This window comes from Leptodactylus fuscus, chromosome 2 (assembly GCF_031893055.1).
Source record: "Leptodactylus fuscus isolate aLepFus1 chromosome 2, aLepFus1.hap2, whole genome shotgun sequence".
Taxonomy (NCBI): Eukaryota; Metazoa; Chordata; class Amphibia; order Anura; family Leptodactylidae; genus Leptodactylus; species Leptodactylus fuscus.
The window spans coordinates 158,132,121-158,153,309 of record NC_134266.1 but is presented as its reverse complement, the minus strand read 5'-3'; the positions used below and the strand labels follow the sequence as shown (position 1 = coordinate 158,153,309).

The window sequence follows — 21,189 nt, the reverse complement described above, 5'->3', positions numbered from 1 at the left end:
GGCTGGGATCAAATATCTTATAGATAGGTTACTGGTTTTTATTGTTAGGAGAGAAATTAGATCTATAAATTTTACAATCTCTGACACTCTCAAAATAACGTTTGTGGGCTGAAGTGTAAGAAGTTACCGTTTGATTATTAAATATCATTTGATATACTATCATTACAAAATCAGATTTTTTTCATTGATTCACCATAACCAACTTTGGAATAATAATCCGAGCCCGGTCCACTTTGTGCAAGTACTGTGTAACCATTCCCACATGTTCACTAGTCAAGGGAACACAGCAGGTCACAGGGCAGAATTTTAACAGAGCGGCTCGTGGCATCTCTAGAAGCCTGGAGCCATCCTGCTTGTATGTACTTGGAGGTGAGCAAAGATGTTTCCGATTACATATGAACAAGAGAGCCTCAGGCTTCGGGCCATGCCCGGAGACATACAGTAAATTTCAGTGAGCTTGTCTAAAGCAGATTGGACTGTAAGCGTTGTACACAACATACCTATATATGTCCCCCGAAAGACAAGCGGGAGGGTGTACACGGTTAGCATGCACTAGCCCCATGAAGGTACTACAAGTGACATAACTAATGGGATTCATATCATTAGATGGGATGTGGAGTTTATAGGAACTGATGAAATATATGGGTGGTGGAATCAATACGATCAGGGCGATCTCCTTTGTACTGCGCTCTGCTTCTACTCAGCTATATGGGCCTGCTATACAGACTCACTGTCTTTCTGTTTGCTTCAGTATGTGAATCAGATCACGTTCCTGACCTTACCTTTCCTGCTCACTCTCTTGGACCTATGTTTGGTTTTTGTAGAACTTCCCTAATAGCTGACCTCACCCTTGTTCCTGACAATGGACTATCATTAAGTCTAATGTTATCTTGCTGCCTACCATTGATGAATAATAATTCTGCCTATATTTTGCTTTCATCCTGAACTTCCACCATCAATGCAAGAAACTCTGGTTACTATGACCTAAGAGTTCTGTAACGCAACATCCAGATAAATTCCAGAATAGCAGTAAAAGGGTAAGTACCAGGGAATCGGTACCTATGTAGTGCCAACCAGAACAGAGCTGAGGGTCCGCTTCTAGCATTAGTGTAATGATCGATACTACAAAGATATGGATATCATGTAGTATAACATACCACACTTAGCTGCAAATCATCACCAACCTATATCAGAATTGATAGTTGCTCATACATTTTCCTACACATTCTGATCACGTGTATTAGAACTTTAGTGGTAGACAGATTAATAATGGAAATGTATAGTCATTGACAAGAGAAACCATGAAACACATGAGAAAAGGGGTGCCAACACAATTTACATCAAACCAACAGATGGTCCAACAGGCAGATTACAGGATATTAGTGCCAAAGTCATGCTAAATATGAGTAATATTTCTTAGGTGGAGAATGATGGGGTTAAGTCATGAAGCTGCTGTGAAATGTAGTCCTTTATCTAACCTCATCCCCTGGAAATGTATGCACTTCAGGCTGTAATGTTGTAAATTTGCCATGCAGCGCTCTCGGGATCAATGTATGCCCTTCAGTCTAATCCTATCTTGCTTTTCATTTCAACAGAGTTTGACGGTTAGCATCAATGGAAAATACTCTATTTGCATCTCAAATTGCTTAAATTAATTTGACTTGAGAAGGAGCTAATTGCATATAAACTGAAAGGTTTCTCAGCATATCTATATATTAGGTAGAGCATTAGGCTTGTTTACCTAATCACAAACTTGGCATTCCATCACTTTTACGCCAAGGTCTTGCAAATACGGTCATAATTGGAAAAATCATCTTAAGTCTTATGTGGCACTGCACACCATATTGCGTTTCATGTCCAGGCTCCAGTATTGCATTCATTAGGCAACAATAGCTCATTTAATGAGAAAAGTGGCTTCTAACTAGATCAGACTGCAGATGAATGCTATATTCCACAGCCATAAACACAAATGTCTCTGATAAGTTTGTCATTTCCAAGGACTAAAATAGGATTAACACAAGCCTTCTGATATGATCTTCATACAATAACATTAAATATACCCTGTCAATATGCTAAGGAAAGAAACTAGAGTATTAGATATGCAGGAAGGATTATACAGCCTGCTGGGAATATCCATGTTCAGGTCTCATTCAGACAAGGAGAAGTGTGTTTCAGAAACTGCTAGGGCATTGTAAATGTATGCATCTGTCCATACGGAATAATGAAATGCTTTTTATACTTGTTTTTGTTTGCCATCAACTTTTTCACCATTGTCTTTAGTTACAGATAACTCAAACTATCCTTAGTTCTATGTGTAAATATCTACGTGAATGGCCCCAACCACTGACCCTGTATATTAGGGTAAGTTCACACAGATTTTCGGACCGGAACCTGAGGTGGAGATAGCACTGGAGGTACACTGCACCGGCATCCAGTCACGCACTCTGCTCAGACTGGGCCTAGTCGGGAGGAGGGAGTTTCTTCAGGCCGAATCACGAGGCGAATAGACCTGAAAGAATGAGCATATTGCTTCTTTTTCCAGGAGCCAGAATAAAGCGGCTCCCGGAAAAAAAGACCTGACCGGCTCCCAATGATTTCAATGGGAGCCGTCTTCTTGGTCAGGATTTTAACCCAGGAGTGGTTAAAAAATTAATGTGAAATACAAAGGGAACACTTATGCTGAGTTCACACTGAGTTTTGTGGACGCGAAAGGTGCCTCAGAATACGCTTCCTATGGCTAGTCGCAACTGGATGCTGGTGCAGTGCACCGGCATCCAGTGGCCGCATTCCACTCTGGATTAGGCCCAAATGAATGAATATAGTCGGGAGGGAGTCTCGCGTCGCAGACGCTGCAGCGGATTCAGCCGCAGGATACATGTCAGGATAGGCAGCTAGATTCGTTTTTCTGCGAGCGGGAAAATAACGCTAGCAGAAAAAAAGAAGTGAATGGCTCCCATTAAAGTCAATTGGAGGCGTTTTTCTGAGCCGGGTTCCGTGTCAAAATCCGGCCCAAAAAACTCCATGTGAACTCAACATTATACTTTTTCCTTATGTTCAATTTGCACCTGGCTTTGGCTAAAAAAAAAAAAAAAAAATACAGCAAAAAAATAGCCTTTCCACACCATAGGACCTTAGCTCAAGCTAGTTTTTAAAAACCGTTGGACAACATCTAGTTAGGGCTGATCTAAGAAAATCTATTACAGATATTGGAGATAGTAAATAAAATAAATCTGTAAATGTAAATCTCTTTTAGGACACTGCTACATATATGCAGCAGAGATATTACATATAGAGGTGTAACTATAGGGGGGTGTAGAACCTGCAGGTACATCCTGGCTCAGGTACTTTAAGTTACCAAAAGGTTGTACTGCCTCATAAGCACGGGCAGTACTATAAATTAAACTGTGTGAATAAGTGGGTCCTGTCATAGATTTTGCAACATGGACCAGGAGGTTATTTCACAAAAGTTTGTGTTCCATCCGATATTGAATAAAGTCTTTTTCAAAATCAAAAATTTTCTAGGGAAAAAACCCCAAAACAAAACAAAAACAAACAACACTATGTAGGATGTGATCTTGAGATATGAGGCCTTGTTTGGATTACATATGGACCCAAAGAGCAATAATATAATACTCATCCTCTGGATATTGACCCACAGGAGTGGGAAATTCAGTCCTTGAGCACAATCATATCCGCCTCAGAGGAAGCTCAGTGTGACAAATGTGTGTATGTTTTTGTGTATGTGTTATTTGTGCTGTGAAAATAAACTGCATGTGAGGTTAAGACACCGCACTCCATCACCGTGATGGGGAAAATGAAGAAGTTCTTTACTGAAGTGCCACTGGAATAATGGCAATGCATCTGTATTAGAAGTTCTGTCAAATTCACCTTCTGCTGCCTGGTAACAAAGTGAATAATGGGGAAATTTGCGCTTTTCAACAGGACAGACTGAATTCCAGACTTGCTGTTAGGGGATCTGGAATGTAGATGCTTCTTTATTCATACTCTTTCATGTCTGACTATTTCAACTGGTAAGAGAAAAATTATTTCCATAATCCACAAAATGCAAAAGGTAAACTGCAAAAAATATAGCTGCAACAAACTTGCAAAGGTCATTTTCACCGATCTGTTCCTTGTTCTGTCATATTTGACGGGATGAACAGAATAGCATGCAGAGCTACTTTTCCCATCAATATGATGGACATTGACGCAGAACTGACACAACCAATTAACAGCCAATAAATCCATTAGATGTTGCTGTGGCATATCTGGCACAGCCAAAAATGTGAGCGACGCCTTATACAGTAGAAATGGGTGACTATCAAGTTTCCATAAGCAACATTTTCCACAAACAGAAGGAATTGACATTCACTATTGCTGCTCAAGGATGCCAATGGCAGGGTGCTGGAGTAGAGTCTCAGCCCATAAATACATGTAAAAAGAGAACTCCCTACTCCAGAGGATCAGTGCTGCAAATTCATTTTATTAATAGAAAATCTATCCATAAATAAAGTTTCAGTCATGTGACCTTCATCAGACATGATGGCTGCTAGAACAAATGGATCAACTACTGATATGCTGTGCTTGTGCAAGCAGTTGATCCGCAAATTCCTAACGCTCCGAATACTCTATTTGTACAAAAGCAGAAATCAAGTCTGATGAAGGTCGCTTGACCCAAATGTCCTCTTAGGATTGCTTTTGTTTTAATAAAATTAATTCACAGCATTGATCCTCAGGAGTGGGGAGTTAACTTATTATATATTGCTTACTAGCTGTATGTGAGAGGACAAGCACAATCTTAAACCTTTTCTTTTACAATTCACTTTTGGTTTTAACAGAAAAGATACAAAGGTGCACTGTGTAAACAGCGTCTAAAATAGCGGAACAATGCTCACCTATTGACACATCAGGAACACTCTTACAACTGCACCTAATCTAATCACCTGCATACTGAACAAGCATGGAGTTTAGTATCGCTAATCTTCAATATCAGATAGACCAATATTTACTTTATATGATGAAAAAAGAATGATTTTGTTATATGACCACATCAAGCTCATGCAAAGCTGCAGTACCTGTTATGGCTAATCTCGCTACATTCTACAGCCTTTCATGAAATGTTACATCAGCCAGTACGGTTTGTCAAAGTTTTATTTCAAAGCCGGTCTACATTAAATATTTGCAGAGGTGAGAATAGGAAAAGGCTCCTCAAACATGACTTGCTCTATTATTTGCACCATTTAAAACATAAAATGTGTATCCTAAAACATAGGGCATAGAGAGAGGGAGGGAAGAGAGTGCGACTCTGTACAACTCTGTACAAGAGTAACAAAACTTTCAGACAACTTTTCATTTTCTGACAGAATTTGTGTCACCAATACATTTTGTAATATACTTTATCAACAAATTGTGCATCCTTTCTGTAAAATCCTGCATTTTTTTTCACTTATTGAGAGCTATTACTGCTAGAGATGAGCGAACACTAAAATGTTCGAGGTTCGAAATTCGATTCGAACAGCCGCTCACTGTTCGAGTGTTCGAATGGGTTTCGAACCCCATTATAGTCTATGGGGAACATAAACTCGTTAAGGGGGAAACCCAAATTCGTGTCTGGAGGGTCACCAAGTCCACTATGACACCCCAGGAAATGATACCAACACCCTGGAATGACACTGGGACAGCAGAGGAAGCATGTCTGGGGGCATAAAAGTCACTTTATTTCATGGAAATCCCTGTCAGCTTGCGATTTTCGCAAGCTAACTTTTCCCCATAGAAATGCATTGGCCAGTGCTGATTGGCCAGAGTACGGAACTCGACCAATCAGCGCTGGCTCTGCTGGAGCGATCTTAGACTCCGCCTCCTCCAGCAGAGCCAGCACTGATTGGCCGAATTCCGTACTCTGGCCAATCAGCGCTGGCCAATGCATTCTATTAGCTTGATGAAGCAGAGTGTGCACAAGGGTTCAAGCGCACCCTCGGCTCTGATGTAGCAGAGCCGAGGGTGCACAAGGGTTCAAGTGCACCCTCGGCTCTCCTACATCAGAGCCGAGGGTACGCTTGAACCCTTGTGCAGCCTCGGCTCTGCTACATCAGAGCCGAGGGTGCGCTTGAACCCTTGTGCACACTCTGCTTCATCAAGCTAATAGAGTGCATTGGCCTACGCTGATTGGCCAGAGTACGGAATTCGGCCAATCAGCGCTGGCCAATGCATCCCTATGGGAAAAAGTTTATCTCACAAAAATCATAATTACACACCCGATAGAGCCCCAAAAAGTTATTTTTAATAACATTCCCCCCTAAATAAAGGTTATCCCTAGCTATCCCTGCCTGTACAGCTATCCCTGTCTCATAGTCACAAAGTTCACATTCTCATATGACCCGGATTTGAAATCCACTATTCGTCTAAAATGGAGGTCACCTGATTTCGGCAGCCAATGACTTTTTCCAATTTTTTTCAATGCCCCCGGTGTCGTAGTTCCTGTCCCACCTCCCCTGCGCTGTTATTGGTGCAAAAAAGGCGCCAGGGAAGGTGGGAGGGGAATCGAATTTTGGCGCACTTTACCACGCGGTGTTCGATTCGATTCGAACATGGCGAACACCCTGATATCCGATCGAACATGTGTTCGATAGAACACTGTTCGCTCATCTCTAATTACTGCCTCTCACTGAATGTTACGGTGTATGGAGTTCGGGGCTGTATAATATGTAGAGAAAGTTAGGGGAGGAAATAACTTAGAACGGAGACAAAATTTGTTAATAAAGTATATTACAAAATGTATTAATGACACAAATACTGCCAGGAATTTGTCTAAAAGTTTAGTTACGCTTTAAAACTAAAGTTCTGCTTTCTGTTTTCTACAAATGGAAGTCTAACAGATAATGTATACATCCCATTGCCATCCATGTTTTCAATTGACCGAGTAGAATAGCTTAGTAGGATAGGAGCTACTTTTTCTTTTAGAAAAATGACACCTTGAGGGTATTAAAAGCTTCTGATAATTTTGGTCTCCAGTCCAGTGTTTTTCTAACGCATATGGATATTGTACAAGGTAATGTCATAGCTTAGGGTTAATGCAAAGAGTAGTTATGAACACCAACCATTACACGTTGTTCACTCTAGAACAGGTCAATTCTAGCAAAGGTTACATCATCCACAATGAAGAAAAGGTCCTTTATCTAAGCCAGCATCTTGTACATACAGACAAAGTTCCAGCCTCCTTTTTGAGCCAGGGCCCCACGGGCCAGAAAAGCCACAATTTGCCCACGATGGCTACAGTAAAAATCGTGGAGTTTTACAGTAACTGCAAAGTGGATGGGATTCTTGCGAATCCCATGCCAACTTTGCTGTAAAAACCATCAGGGTTTTGGAAATCGTAGCATGTCAATTATATCTACGGAAACACCGGCGGCTTCGCTGAAGATATTGCAACAGAAAGTCCACAGAGGAAAACTCAGCAAACTTTCTGTTTAAAGTGCTAGGGGTAGAACTGCGATGTGTTCCTGCTGCAATTTTTACCGCAGTGCTTTATAGCAGTGGGTCGTCCCGTGGAAGCCTTAGCCTTATAGGGTTTTTTCAGGCTAAAAATAGGTCATCGATGTCAGATTGGTGGGGTCCGACACCTGGAACCCCCATCAATCAGCTGATAAACAGAGGATGGAACTAGAAGCAGGCAGTTCCGTTCTCTGTGTAATGGCCTAACCAGGTTACTGTAGATAAGCTCCTAAATACAGAGAACAGTGCTGTCTGCTTCCTGCTCCATTCTCTAAGTGTCAGCTGCTGAGAGCAGTTGATTGATGGAGGTACTGGGTGCCAGAAACTCACCAATCTGATAATAATGACCTATCCTTCAGATAGATCGACAATATTTTAGCCTTGCAGCACTGAGGTCCCAGTTTTGACCAAGAACAACATCTGCATGGAGTTGGTATGTTCTCCCTGTGACAAAAATATACTGATAGGTAAATTGGTTTCCCATAAATCAAATTACCCTTGTGTGTCTTTGGGGATGAGAGCCAGTTCAGTAGTCACTAATGCCCCTACTCCACAACGCTCTAATAAAAGGAGGCAGAAATGCGTGTTTTTATTTCGTGTATCTAAGGGCTGCTGGCGTTTATATTTCATATAACTAGTGACTGCAATGGGCGATTTTATTCTGTATATCTGGTGGCAGCAATGGATGTTTTAACCCCATATAATCCTACTTGACTGTGTGTTTTATGCGAAGAACTTGGACGGCCAAGACTGCATCATAAGTTTAGATTTCAAAAGTATCCGTTTTAATAAGAGGTAGTTAACAAACATAAGTCATGGACATACAAAATTTATGCGGTGTGGAAACATGGCCCCAATCCATTTACAGGTGTAAAATGAAATGAAGGATTTCTAGTGTAAAGTCACATTAATGTATATCATTTGCCTCTACAATATCATATGGAATATTAATTCACGCAAATACTTTGTAATCCTAGAACGAATAATGGTCGGCTAGTTAGAGAAAACCCATTTAAATTACCCAATATGGAAAGAATCATTATATGATATGTCATCTCTGAAGTCTGTACACTAATACAACTGAAGCTACAAAGAGCAGAGTCAAGAGGTCTAAACAATAATGACCATGACTAGTCTACAATGAACACTAAGGAAAATATCTCTGTATAGTCTACAGGGCTATGGAGTCAGAGTTGGGACCAATTTTGGCTAGAGTCAGAAAAAAGTTACTGTACAATCATAGCCCAATATGTCATCTGCTGAAAGCTTTTTCCAAACACTCAATAACCTTCCTCTTGATCTGGACAATTGTTATGATCCCATAAATTTGATAAATAAGGAAAGTTTCCTCACATCATGGCATATGCCGCGGCATACACTGGCAGTGACTGCACTTAAAATAATACTACAAATGATACTGAAACGTGATCAGCTCATTTTCTCATCTATTATTAAACAATGGAGCACATTATTGAGAGCACTAATAGGCATATATAATAGTACCAGTACATACTTTGCAAGCCATCAGTTATGAGTTATATAGCATAATGCCATAGGAATTAGGTGCCTGTCAGATATGTCATGTATAGCACATCGTATGTAACAGACAAATGACTCCTGGGACAACACGTTTTATGAATTATTACTGAATACATTAAGGAACCAAAACAATACCCATGTTACCATATGAGGACGCAAATAACAGAGGATACCAACTTCAGTAGCAATTATGGAAACTAAATCATTCTTTTAATTTAATATCAGATTTTCACATTGTTTTTGAGAAATTTTAGACCCCCCTCACCCCACCCCTTCGAGGAACTACCCTAATTCAGAAAATGTCATAGATACAATTTTAGTCAGGATTTTGAATCCATATCTGTAAGCCAAAATCAGGAGAGGAACATATACTAAACAGAGAAATAGGAAAAAGCAAAGATTTGTGTCCTTTAACATGTTTTGGACCCACTCTTAGTTTTGTCTTAAAAATATTGATAAAGAATACTGATAATGAATTTAGCAGGAGGGTGCATGCTCGGCCTGTCGCTCTATCAGGACAGGTGAGCCCTATTCTTGGGATTGTGGGGTTCTGAGCAGTCAGACTCCTACCAATCATGAAGTTTGCTCCCTATCCTATCAATAGGGGGGTAACTTCTAAAGTTTTGTACAACCATGTTAAGCTACAATAGGTAGCCAGGCACACACAGAAACTCCACACTACCCACCGCCATGATTGTTGGGATAATTGGGGGTACATTGTCTTCCAGGTCAGGACTATTTCTTTAGTGTAGGTAATTGAGGAGAAATTAATGCTATCTAGTAAAGAGATTTTCTGAAATTATAACACTGGTGACCATCAAAGGCCTTCAAATGAAGATTGGCAGTAGTCCAACACCAGGACCCCTGTGGATGAGCTCCACAACTCATCTGACGTCATGTTCATCAAGTTGGCCTGTTCATAGCACAGACCCTTTTAAGTTAATAGGGTTTAGTTGCAATACCAAGCCCAACTGCTATACAATGTGTGATACTATATTTGGTATTCAGATAAGAGGCTGCAGCACTTGTCCGAACACTGGGGTCTCTATCAGCAGGAGTCCCGGGTGTCCGATCTCTGCCAATTTGATGACCTATCCTAAAGACAGGCCATCAATCTCATGAGCCTGAAAAGCTACTTTAATGAAGCGAGACACCACTGGACATCCTGAAGATTACTGTGTACATTTGCTGTCACTGTGCTGCTGTGTGTATTTCTTCTTATGCAGATAGAAGGTTGATAAAGAGTGGTCTCACAATGTAGTAAGAACTGCAGCATCTCCGACTAGGGACCATACTAAGAACCAATACCACAAAACGTCTAAATGTTATCACAATGTCCAAAACAAGGCGAAATTATTACATTTCAGCTATTTTCAACCTGAAGTTTGATTTATTGAACTTTTGTATTTCACATGAATCCTGCCATCATTTAGTGATGAATAACATACAGCTAGTCTGCAGAGGAAAGAAAATGGTCATGCTAGGACTACATCTGGCTGAAAATGAGAGAGTGTGTGACCTTCAGAAAAGCAGAGATACAAAGACACAGTCCCCTCTACAGACTATGCAGCAGAGATGTAGCTTGAAGCTTCTGGGCCAGATGTAAAATCAGTACTACCTCCTCACCCCCGCACCATGTGCCATTTGTAGTAAGTGGCAAAGGGAGCTGAATGTGACTCCAAACGCTGCATCGCTACATCATTGAGGCTTCTAAATGACGTATAATTATCTAGTAAGAGACAATCCGGTATGGTGTGCCAGAGATACAACAAACTGATATACATGGACTACATATCTCACTAAAGAGATGCTGTCCTATTGATGAAGTGAATTCTCACCCCAGGAAAATATATTATGGATAAAGCTTTGTGTCTTCCCCTCTAGACATCCTTTAAAGCTGAATAAAAAAAAATCTGCAGATTATTAAATACTAAATGAATAGGGCTCTAGCATACGGTGCCACTCGCTGAGACCATCACTGCCCATATAGACTAAATTATTTCTGCTTTTCTGAATAAATGAAGAGTCTGCCGTGAAGGGATCACCCCTCCAGAAGACCAATTTCACTGAAATTTTGGGCAACGTCATAAGCTTCAGTGGTTTAAAGAATTTTTTAAAATTTTTTTTACAAGACAAGGGAAACCATACAGAAAAAGTGTATATAAAGGAGGCGAATGTATGCATTAATAAAAAGATAGAAATATTTATATTAGTACAGCATTACAGTATACAAGACCAAGTGCAGAATAACAGCCCAATGATGAAATATGACCTTCTGAGGGGGCGCTCATACTTGAGCTGCTGTCCGCCTGCCCGATTGTGCCGACATTCCAGAAAAAAACAGCTTGGGGACGGCTTGTATACGGTCAGTTTATAAACCCATTCCTTTCAATGGCTTCAGCCTCTCCGCCGTGAAACCGCTTTTTTTTTTTTTTTGCATGGACAACAAGTCAGATATACAGGACTTTGTATTCGTGCAAAAAAAGCTGTTTCACAGCGGAGAGGCTGCATATGGACACCAGCGGTTGGATTTAAAATCCATTGAAATGAATGGTTTTATAAACTAAACGTATGCAAGCCGTCCCCAAGTTGTTTTTTCTGCAATTTGGGCGGAATCACGGCAGGTGGACAGAAGCACAAGTGTGAAGGGCCCCTAAGGGTACTTTAATGTCCAGTAAAGTACCCACACACTAACCTTGCAGTCTATATTCTATAATAGAAACAGTAACTGCACAAGAAAGCAAAGTGTGAACTGAACCTTTTACTTTAGTGCTATGGAATACATTGGCGCTCCATTAATAATAAAGAAATAACGTGCTGTTGTCTCTATGGCTCACTGCAGACTTCGGGACTGAACAACGTCAAAAGAATGCATTGCGATAATTTGGAGGTGCATTAGACATTTTCACGTATACATGGATGGGGACAAGCTTTACGTACAGTTCTCATTTATATAGGTAAGTAAATCAGGATACTGTGCGGCCCATAAGGCCGGGTTCACATGGGGGGTTTTTGAGCCGGATTTTGATGCGGAAACTGCGTCAGAATCTGGCTCAAAAAACCGCCTCCCTTTGAAATCAATGGAAGCTGGTCATTTCCTTTTTCTGCGAGCGGTTTGTTCCCACTCACGAAAAAAAAAAAAGAATCGACATGCCATTTCTTCAGGTGGGTTCTGCAGGTCATTCAATCGCAAAAGTCTGCCTCACGACACGTCCCTCCCAACCAGGCCCATTCATTTGGGCCTAATCCGGAGCGGAATGCCGCGACTGGATGCCGATGCACTGCACCGGCATCCAGTCGCAGCTAGCCGTTTATAGGACTGAAATCTGAGGCGGCCTCCACGTCAAATTCCGGTCCAAAAAACCCTGTGTGAACCCAACCTAAAACTCAATCTACAGATAGGTAAAATTCATCCTGATAAGAGCTAGCCGCAAGCTCACAACCTTCTTTACACAAGTATTAGGTGGTATTACACAGGCATAATAAAGCCACACTTTATAATCTATATTACAGCTACAATATCCATATGCCTCTCTATTCTACTGAAAGAAATTTAGAGTTCTATGTATATCGGAGTTCGGTTCAAGTCCTCATATACAAGTAGATCAAGAATACTTATGTTTGTGCTCTCTATAGTTAACATATGTATTGCAAAAATGGGCATTTTTACAGCAATAAGATGAACGGCTATATCTCAGCCAGTTCACTGCACTACTGAAACAGCGTCCACTATTTTAGAGCCATGGAATGGCAGAACTGATGTACTTAATGGATCAGTTATGCATTCCAAACCCCGCAGGGATTAATGTAAAATATGTTGGAACCTCCAGCATTCAGTATACCAACAACATACTTTAAACTCTAAAATATTAAACACTCTGTGGCTGTTCTAGTGTTTACACATAGGGCATTTGCTGCAGAAGTATACTGTAAATTGCACTAAAAATCTTCAAAAAAATACTATAGTAAAAGGCAAAATAAAGTCACCAGTACATCTTGTCTGTTCTCAAAGGTATTTTATCATTAGAAAAAGACGTTTTGAACTAATGACACATGGGAATAGCCTTTAAAAAAGGCTATTCTACTCCTACCTCTTATTGTCTTGTGCTCCCTGCCGTTTCTGATATGCAAATTATGCTCAGGGAGCACTGGGGTGTTCCCGGGTCCCCCGAGTACACCAGCGTCAATGCCTCTCACCACCCGTTACTACCTCCTGTTCACGCCTCCCTGCATCTTCTCCTCAACTTTAGCCTTGTTCTAGATGTCAGACACCCATAATTATGACCTATTCTAAGGATAGCTATCAGCATGTAAGTCCTTTAAGGCCAGGGCCCCATGTTGCAAAAACGTAGTGTTTTGGCCTCCGTGGAAACGTAGCAGCAAAAAAAAATGCTGTGTTTTACATTACATGCAAAGTTGATGGAATTCTGTCTAATCCAATCCATAGACTGCAGTGGAAACGCTGCGATTTTAAAAAAGGCTTGTGTTTTTGCAAATCGCAGCATGTCAATTATACCTTTGTGAACACTGGTGTTTTCCGTATAGGTGAAATAGAAGCAGAAAGTCCATAGAGGAAAACTCTGCAGACTTTCTGTGAAAAACTCTGTTGAAAAAATGTTTTGTGTTTCCGCCATGGTCTTTTCTGCAGTGATTTTTGGCTGCGGCTCATACATGGGGCCTTAGCCTAACTCTAAAAATCAAATAAACAAAATCAAATAAATTGGAAGCGACAACAGCTGTAAACACAACTCGAGCTCTTTACTGTCAAAGTCAAATAAGACCAAAATGCTGAATATGCTTCAATATACAGTATTAGCAAATATTCTAGAGCAATAAACGCTGGATTAGCCCTAGCAACACAGGTTTATGGTAGATGGGGAACAGTGACAGTTTCTTACTGAGAGACCTCCTGGGAAGTCAGACACAAGATGAAGTCACCAGCACATAATTGTATGCTTCATATTGAACAGGCATTTAATGAAATGCCACCGTTTGGGATAAATAGTACTTAACATGGCATCATCATCCTCCGCATGCCATGTTACTTAACTCCTTCTCAACCAAGGATGCCAACGGTAGAACTGGACTAGACGTATATCATTCTACAATGACAATTTCAATCTGCAGGGCAGAAGGCATATAAACCTATAAAAATATATTTCCCGTGGCATCCCACGGTTTTCACTTTGTCAAATACAGGTTTTTGCTGTCTTTCACCAGGAGGTGGTAGATCTTTGAAATTGAGAATGCTCTAAGATACAGTGTACATCTTTGAAGAGGTGACAATGCAAATTTATCTTGAAATAGTCATTGGAATAGTATAAAGGCCGAGTTACTAATTCATGAACCGCGCTATGTAAAGTACATCTTGCTAACCTTCAAAATAGTTCTAAAGGACACCGTCAACTCCAGTTTTTATATAAGAAATCAATCAGTTTCAACCATTCAATCTCCTGTATATTTCACTTACTTACTGATCATATATCACACATTGGACTGATCATATATCTTTTAAAGCCAATGCTGCTGTAACATCTAGGCACTTAGGCACTGGTATACGGGCATCACCCCAATGTTCCCCAGCAGAAGTCAGGGCAGAGAAGTCTAACAGTGGCCTGGTCCCCTTAAAGCGAACCTGTGCAGCACCTCTGTAACCTTTCTATTGTAGAAAAGTGAAGTTCTAAATGTTTGGAAGCATAAAAAGTCACATGCAGATGAATCGGGTGGGTGGAGAGCAGCTTCAGTCTATTCACACCATTAAATTGTGATAACGCCCCCCTCACTACCTGCTACCCACATTTCTGATTTATGAGGAGACACGTACCTCCAAATAAATGAGGCGCACCCCACCAAAGTAGGGGATATGAAGACTGACATTCGAAACACCAGTCTTTATAAATCTACCCCCATGTTTAGCCAGATTTATGTGCCCACTTGTGCTTCTGCCGATGCAGTTGCACAGACATTGCATGACTGAAGAAGAATAAGCTGCTGGAGCCCCTAAGGCAACCAAGAGACCAATATCCTGTTCTGGTGGCTGACGCATAGCTATTACATTACTGATCAGCTTGTGGCCATGTGTTTAACATGTCCATGGCCAGACTGACTCAAGGCTATTCAAGCTCTTAATCTTTCATGAATATCAGCCTGTTCCAAACCCATTTCTGGTCCATGCAGCTCAAAAGAAAGGAAAGTAGGATTACATGGAATAGATCAGATTAGAGAGATAGATTAAATAGGTAGTTTAGACAATAAAACGAAAGATTTAAAATAGGTAAATGTTTAGAATTTGAAGAATTTCAGAGTAAAATACATCCCATTTAAGAGTTTAGCTTTCTTTTCAGGGTCTCCATAGCCTTGCTTGCTATTGTCATACCCCATATCTATCTTATGTGTGATACATGTAAGCATGCTAAGGCCTCCCAAAGTCTTCTTTTGAAAACTTTGAACATTATTTCCACTACCTAAGTAGCCAGGATAAGGAATAGATAAAAGTGGTGTCTACAGAAATGGAAACTACATTATGCAATGAAATCTTATGACACAAGGCCACGGTTCATTAAAAAGTATCACACTACGTACTACTTCATACTCTTCCTTTGTGACTGTGAACCGTTATCTAGTCAACCAGAGAAGTTCACTGCTTTCTCTGTCATAAAGGTTCCCAGATAAAAAGAATCCTATTCTTCTCAGACATAACCTTTATGCATAGTGCGCTCAGTTTTTTTCTTTCCACTTCTGCCATTTGGCCTTGTAAGAATTTTACATGGAAAGCTGCATTAAGAGAAATGTCCTATAAACACTTACTGCAGATAATCGGACAGTAATGACATTTGCATTAGTTTAGATTTCACTGTTTGGTACACTGTGGCCCTTTAATCCTTTGTCTTAATACCAAGATAGCATATGACTTAATCTTCTGTGTTCCTACTTCTCTGCCCGGGTCATGTTTTTCAGAAAGAAGCCAGCATATTTTTCGGTTAGTGCACGGTAGGTAAAGTTTACATAGAGGACTATGGAAGCTAAAACAAGAATCCCTCTGGGTCCTGGACCAATTGGGTGAGGAGGAGTAGGGTTAGGTATGCGCACAAATCAGCAATTCTAAAAAAAAATCTTCAGGAGCTTTACTGAGTACCAAGAACAACACTTTTCAGGTGGGGGCCCTTTCTCAAGCGCAAATGCAACTGGCTTATAGCCTATCTGAAGTCTCTTTCAGTAACATATCAGAAGAGACTTCAGACAGGCTACAAGTCAGTTGTATTTGCACTTGAGAAAAGCCCCCCCCCACCCGAAACACGTTGCGCTTGGTACTCAAAGCCCCTGAAGATTTTTTTGTGAATTCCTAAGTTGTGCGCCCACCTAACCCTACTCCTCCACCAGATTGGTCCAGGACCCTGAGGGATTCTTGTTGTCTGGCATTTGCGCAACTTGGTTGGCGTAAGGGATATAGCCACTACCACCACATTTCACTTTATGTCTACAAGGTTTTGTGACTTATCACAACATCTTGAGGTAAGAGGCTAGTCATTAGCTTACCTTTATTCTTATCATCAGTATTCAAAATGACTATGCTATAGAGGCGCTTGGTGTCTCCCCTTTTGTGTTTTATATGGAAGCTAAAAGGTATACATTGGTCAGGGTATGTTCATACATGGCAGATTTGATGCATATTATCATCCTTAAACTACAATGTATTGTTTCTGCAGCATGTGCCTAAATTTCTGCAACCTATTAAATGAATGGGACAGTGGAAGAAATCATTCCCATACAAGTTCCATATGTTTCTGGGGCATTGTTCCCTGCTAGTAATTTCCCTATTACACTAATAATTTAGCCATTATCAGGGGGAACGGGAAATAAAACACATTTGTCTCATCATTCATACATTTTTAAGAAGAACTTATGTAGTAGTTTACCAATCTTTCACTCCCTTTTAAATCACAGACCACACGCCGAGAGTTAAAGATTTATTTATGCACTCTGGAGGCTAATGTGGGAAAGACTTCTGCCAAGTGCCGGCTCTGGAACCAGATGCTTAAAATGCTGGTCACAACTTTCATACAATAACGTAAACTGCTGCAGAAATTACTTTTGATATGTTTAACAAAAACATAATATGAAGAAGAGGATTGAGGGAGGATGTGGGGCTAGCTGAGGCTCGCATTAAGCAGTCTCCTCCGGACGAATCATATTAAAGACCAAATACACGACTACATAAACTGCCCAGACATAAATCTCATCATAAAACCAAATTATACTACTGAAACGGACCATGGTCATGACAAAGATTGCTTTTCTCTTAAATGAGAATCAAAAGACATTTGAAGGTATGTGCTACACTAAAAAAAAATATGGAATCCAAAATTACCTCTCTACTGTGTAGGAGTTCCCATTTTGTTCTATTCTTTCATAAGAGCACACAGCATTTAAAGAATAACTGCAATAAATCTTCACAAATAAAAAGTGCCATGTTAAAGAACATTTGTAAAATGCCATGAAAAGAGAAAATTTGACGCCTACATAAATGTAGTGTCAAAAGTAACATAACATGCAAAGAGTATAGATGTGACCAAATCCATGTCTAGATTTTTATAAATCAATACACGCATTGAGAGGGGTTATTTCTTAGAAAGTGTCAAAACGCCTTCATTTTCTGGTTCAATATTATAATGATGTTAACCCATCAATTATTTCTATACCAAAAGTCCAGGAAAGCTGTGAATAGCTCTATTAAAGTCATTTAAAGAGGTTGTACCATGATAGCCATTTAAGGTATATACTTAATTCTTCCCCTCGCGACCCATCCCATCTCTCCGATGCCAGTGAGCTATACAGTTTCCGCATCTCACAAGTTATGGCTGCTTTCATAAATCTAATCACCTCTGCCCACCTGGACTGGCCATTACCAGGATTGGGTTGAAACACAACCAATCATCATGTTTTACTTCCATGTCTCCCATGCTGGTGCTGCCACATGCAGCTCTGGACATAATCATCTACCTTCTCCCTCTGGCAGCTGACAATATAGTCCCTTCTTACTACCCTTGCAGGAGGCGGCTTTCATAGCTGTAATGCTATATTACTGCAGACACTCTGGTTCTCCTCTGACAAGCAGAGCAGTATACGATTTCTATTTGTGGTCTGCAGTAAACAAAGGTTCACAATGCAGAAAACTGGACGTTAGTAGTGTGAGCGACCATGGCTGTCCACCAACACTCAGTTCACTAAGTGGATGTGGACATTGTTATACACTACAGACCTGGTGCTGCCATTCTAAATGAATAAATTGATTATTTTTGATGACCTATACAATGACTATGATATTTATTAGTAACATAACTCATTTACATATGTTTGAGCTTTACTAAGCAATAGGCTCTACCAAGTATTCTGCTATAGGGCTTGTTGCAAGTAGAATTTAATTATATCTTCATATGTATAATTCAGAGACCGATACATAGATAAGACTGCCTACAGTTGAACATCTATTTAGAGGATGAAGCAAATACAAAAATTCATGAGACTTTCATAAGGAATCCTTGTGGACATAGTGTCATCCATCTAGTTGAAGCTGAAGCTAAATCTTACTGTAGTTACAATAGAGGGGCCAGTACTGAATTGTATTTCTTGACAGCCATCTACTACATGAAACAATTTTATTAACACTTGCTTTTGTGTTTTATAAACATTCTACTTCCAAAACCTCAATAAAAGATACTGTAATAAAAATATAACATTCTGCTGACCTTTATATTATAACAATGTAATGCCAGTATTACAACTTTTAAAAAAGTAAACAGACTTGGTCTCTATGACTTTCAATATGATTCATCATGAACTAAACAGGGGCAGCATATAAAGCATACCAAACCCCTCCAAATAAAGAAAGGGGCTGGCGAGATTCTGAGAATTATGGCTCATGCAAAGGAAGACTGTATCATGTATGGAAATATAAGTCCCCTGTGTGCGGTCATATAGTTATAGTGCTCCAAATCCCCAAATAATAAGAATCTCTCTACCAGCAGTCACCACTAGAGGGAATTAGCCGCATACAGATCAATACCTTGCGTCTTTTAAACACTATACTCAATGAATATACCTGTACAAAGAAAAAGGCAGTGAAGCTGCATCCCCAAAGCGAGATAACAGACTAAGTTTAATGCCCCTCATAAGACAATAACCAGAGTGTTTGCTGCTACATTCCTCATTTGTTATTGAACATGTCCTCATAAATCAATAGCATAACATAAATGTGTTGCCAGTACTAGTATATTGCCTTTTCCACCCCTTCGAACTGATGGAGCACTAGGATCCTATCTGTTCTAGGGTCACACCAGCTGGCACTATGAATTTGCAAGCCTAATTTGCATAGCACATTTCCAGGCTCCAGAAACAAGGCACCAGGTTTTAGCACATCAAGATCTAACTCAATCTGACAGCCATAACAGTGACGGCTGCCAAACATGATTGATTGGCCAGCTATATTTAGACATGGAAAAGCGTAATATCCACTGAACTCACGTATGTGGAATGCAAAGGAGAGAACATGAACACAATGACTCCTGGACAACTAGAAACTATGACAGGGACATGTTCAGGAAATATGTGCCATAGATTAAAAGTACTGGTTAAAGGCTCATCTTTATGGAGTACTGTTCGTTTTCTGTCATTGTCCTATGCCGACATGTACAGCTACAGCTCAAAGAGCTCAAATAAAATTAGATACTAGGTAGAGGCCTTGTGCTGGCATGGGCCTGCAAAGAAGTAGTCTGGGCTCATAACAACCCAATTTTTGTCATGTTTATGGAATTGTATTAAACGGAATATTACATGAAAAGCTTGGTGTAAGATATTAGTGGGCAGCGTACTGTGCAGAAACTCAGTGACAACTACAGACGTAAATCATGTACTATCCCTTCAAGCACACACAGAAATCATGTACTATCCCTTCAAGCACTACGTATACTACAGTGTTTCCTTATAGATGTATTGCCATCTCACATACTTATGACATCTTCAGAGAAAATATCCTAAATTTGTGATTAATGTGGGTCCCACCTTTGGCATAGACAATCCAGAATACGTGTTGCAAATCTGTTCATCTCCTGGCTCTTTTATTAAGGTGGAGAATGAAAAGACAGGTACATCATGTGGAGAGCTCTCTCCATTCACTTCTATGGGGATAGTAAGAAACCATCATATATGCTTGTTTGGCTGTTCCATCCAGGATGTGGATGGGACCATAATCTATCAGACATTAATGGGATATATTCTGCAGATAATTGACTAAGATTGCAATCCCTAGATGTCAGTATCAAGATCCAAAGGCTCAACCCTGAGGTCTCATCCAGAAAGAATGGGTAATGATTGATGTGCTACTTTATATGTAAAATATATATCCTGTTTATATAGTGTAGTAGGATAATGTGCTTCTAAGCTTTTGTTAGGTTTATTCATTTTGGCAGCTTTTCTGCGCACCCTCTGCTAAATCTATACAGAATAACATGCTTCCCCTTCTCTGGAACAAGAAAACAGGTAAACTCTAATGAGAAGGTAATAGCCTTCTATTTTATTCCTTTGCAGTAGATTAATATGAACAATTTGGCGGTCAACGTTATCCAACCTAGTGGGAACAAACAAAATAAAATGTAACGCATTAATACTAGCTCCAACGTATTTACAGCAACAAAGGGCAAGTTAATTTAAGTTTTAGGAAAATTATAAAAATATGCTTAAATATCACCCAGTCTCAAAACAGCATTTTTATTCTGCCTGCAAAAAAAAAAAAAAAATGCTTATGAAGTATACATGTAACAATAGCTACTACCTTATACAGTCTTAAGTCTGTCCCCAGAACAGTTCCTACTGAACTACACGTATATTCAGGTGGCCAAGCTATGCATTAATAAAGTGCTTTATTCTGCCTCTGTTACTGGGATATTATTACATATTATGAACTGTTTGATACCATGAGGGCATCACCATTTCTTTCCTCCATCCCTCACTGCTATCATGGAGATGTATACTGCCTGGTCCTGTCAATCATAGCAAGAAGGTGCAATGAGAGTAACACTGATATCCTTGTACTAAAGAGCTTGTTAGCGTATCAGGATAAAAGTGAATATCTCAGCAAATGCCCATTGGGAAGCAAAAAATAAA

General features: G+C 40.0%; 1 protein-coding gene across 7 annotated transcripts in view; it reads right to left on the bottom strand.

Annotated features, from left to right (window-relative positions):
• The window catches only part of MSI2 (musashi RNA binding protein 2), a 538,668-nt gene that overhangs the window by 378,837 nt on the left and 138,642 nt on the right, over positions 1-21,189 (bottom strand). The window lies entirely within an intron of this gene.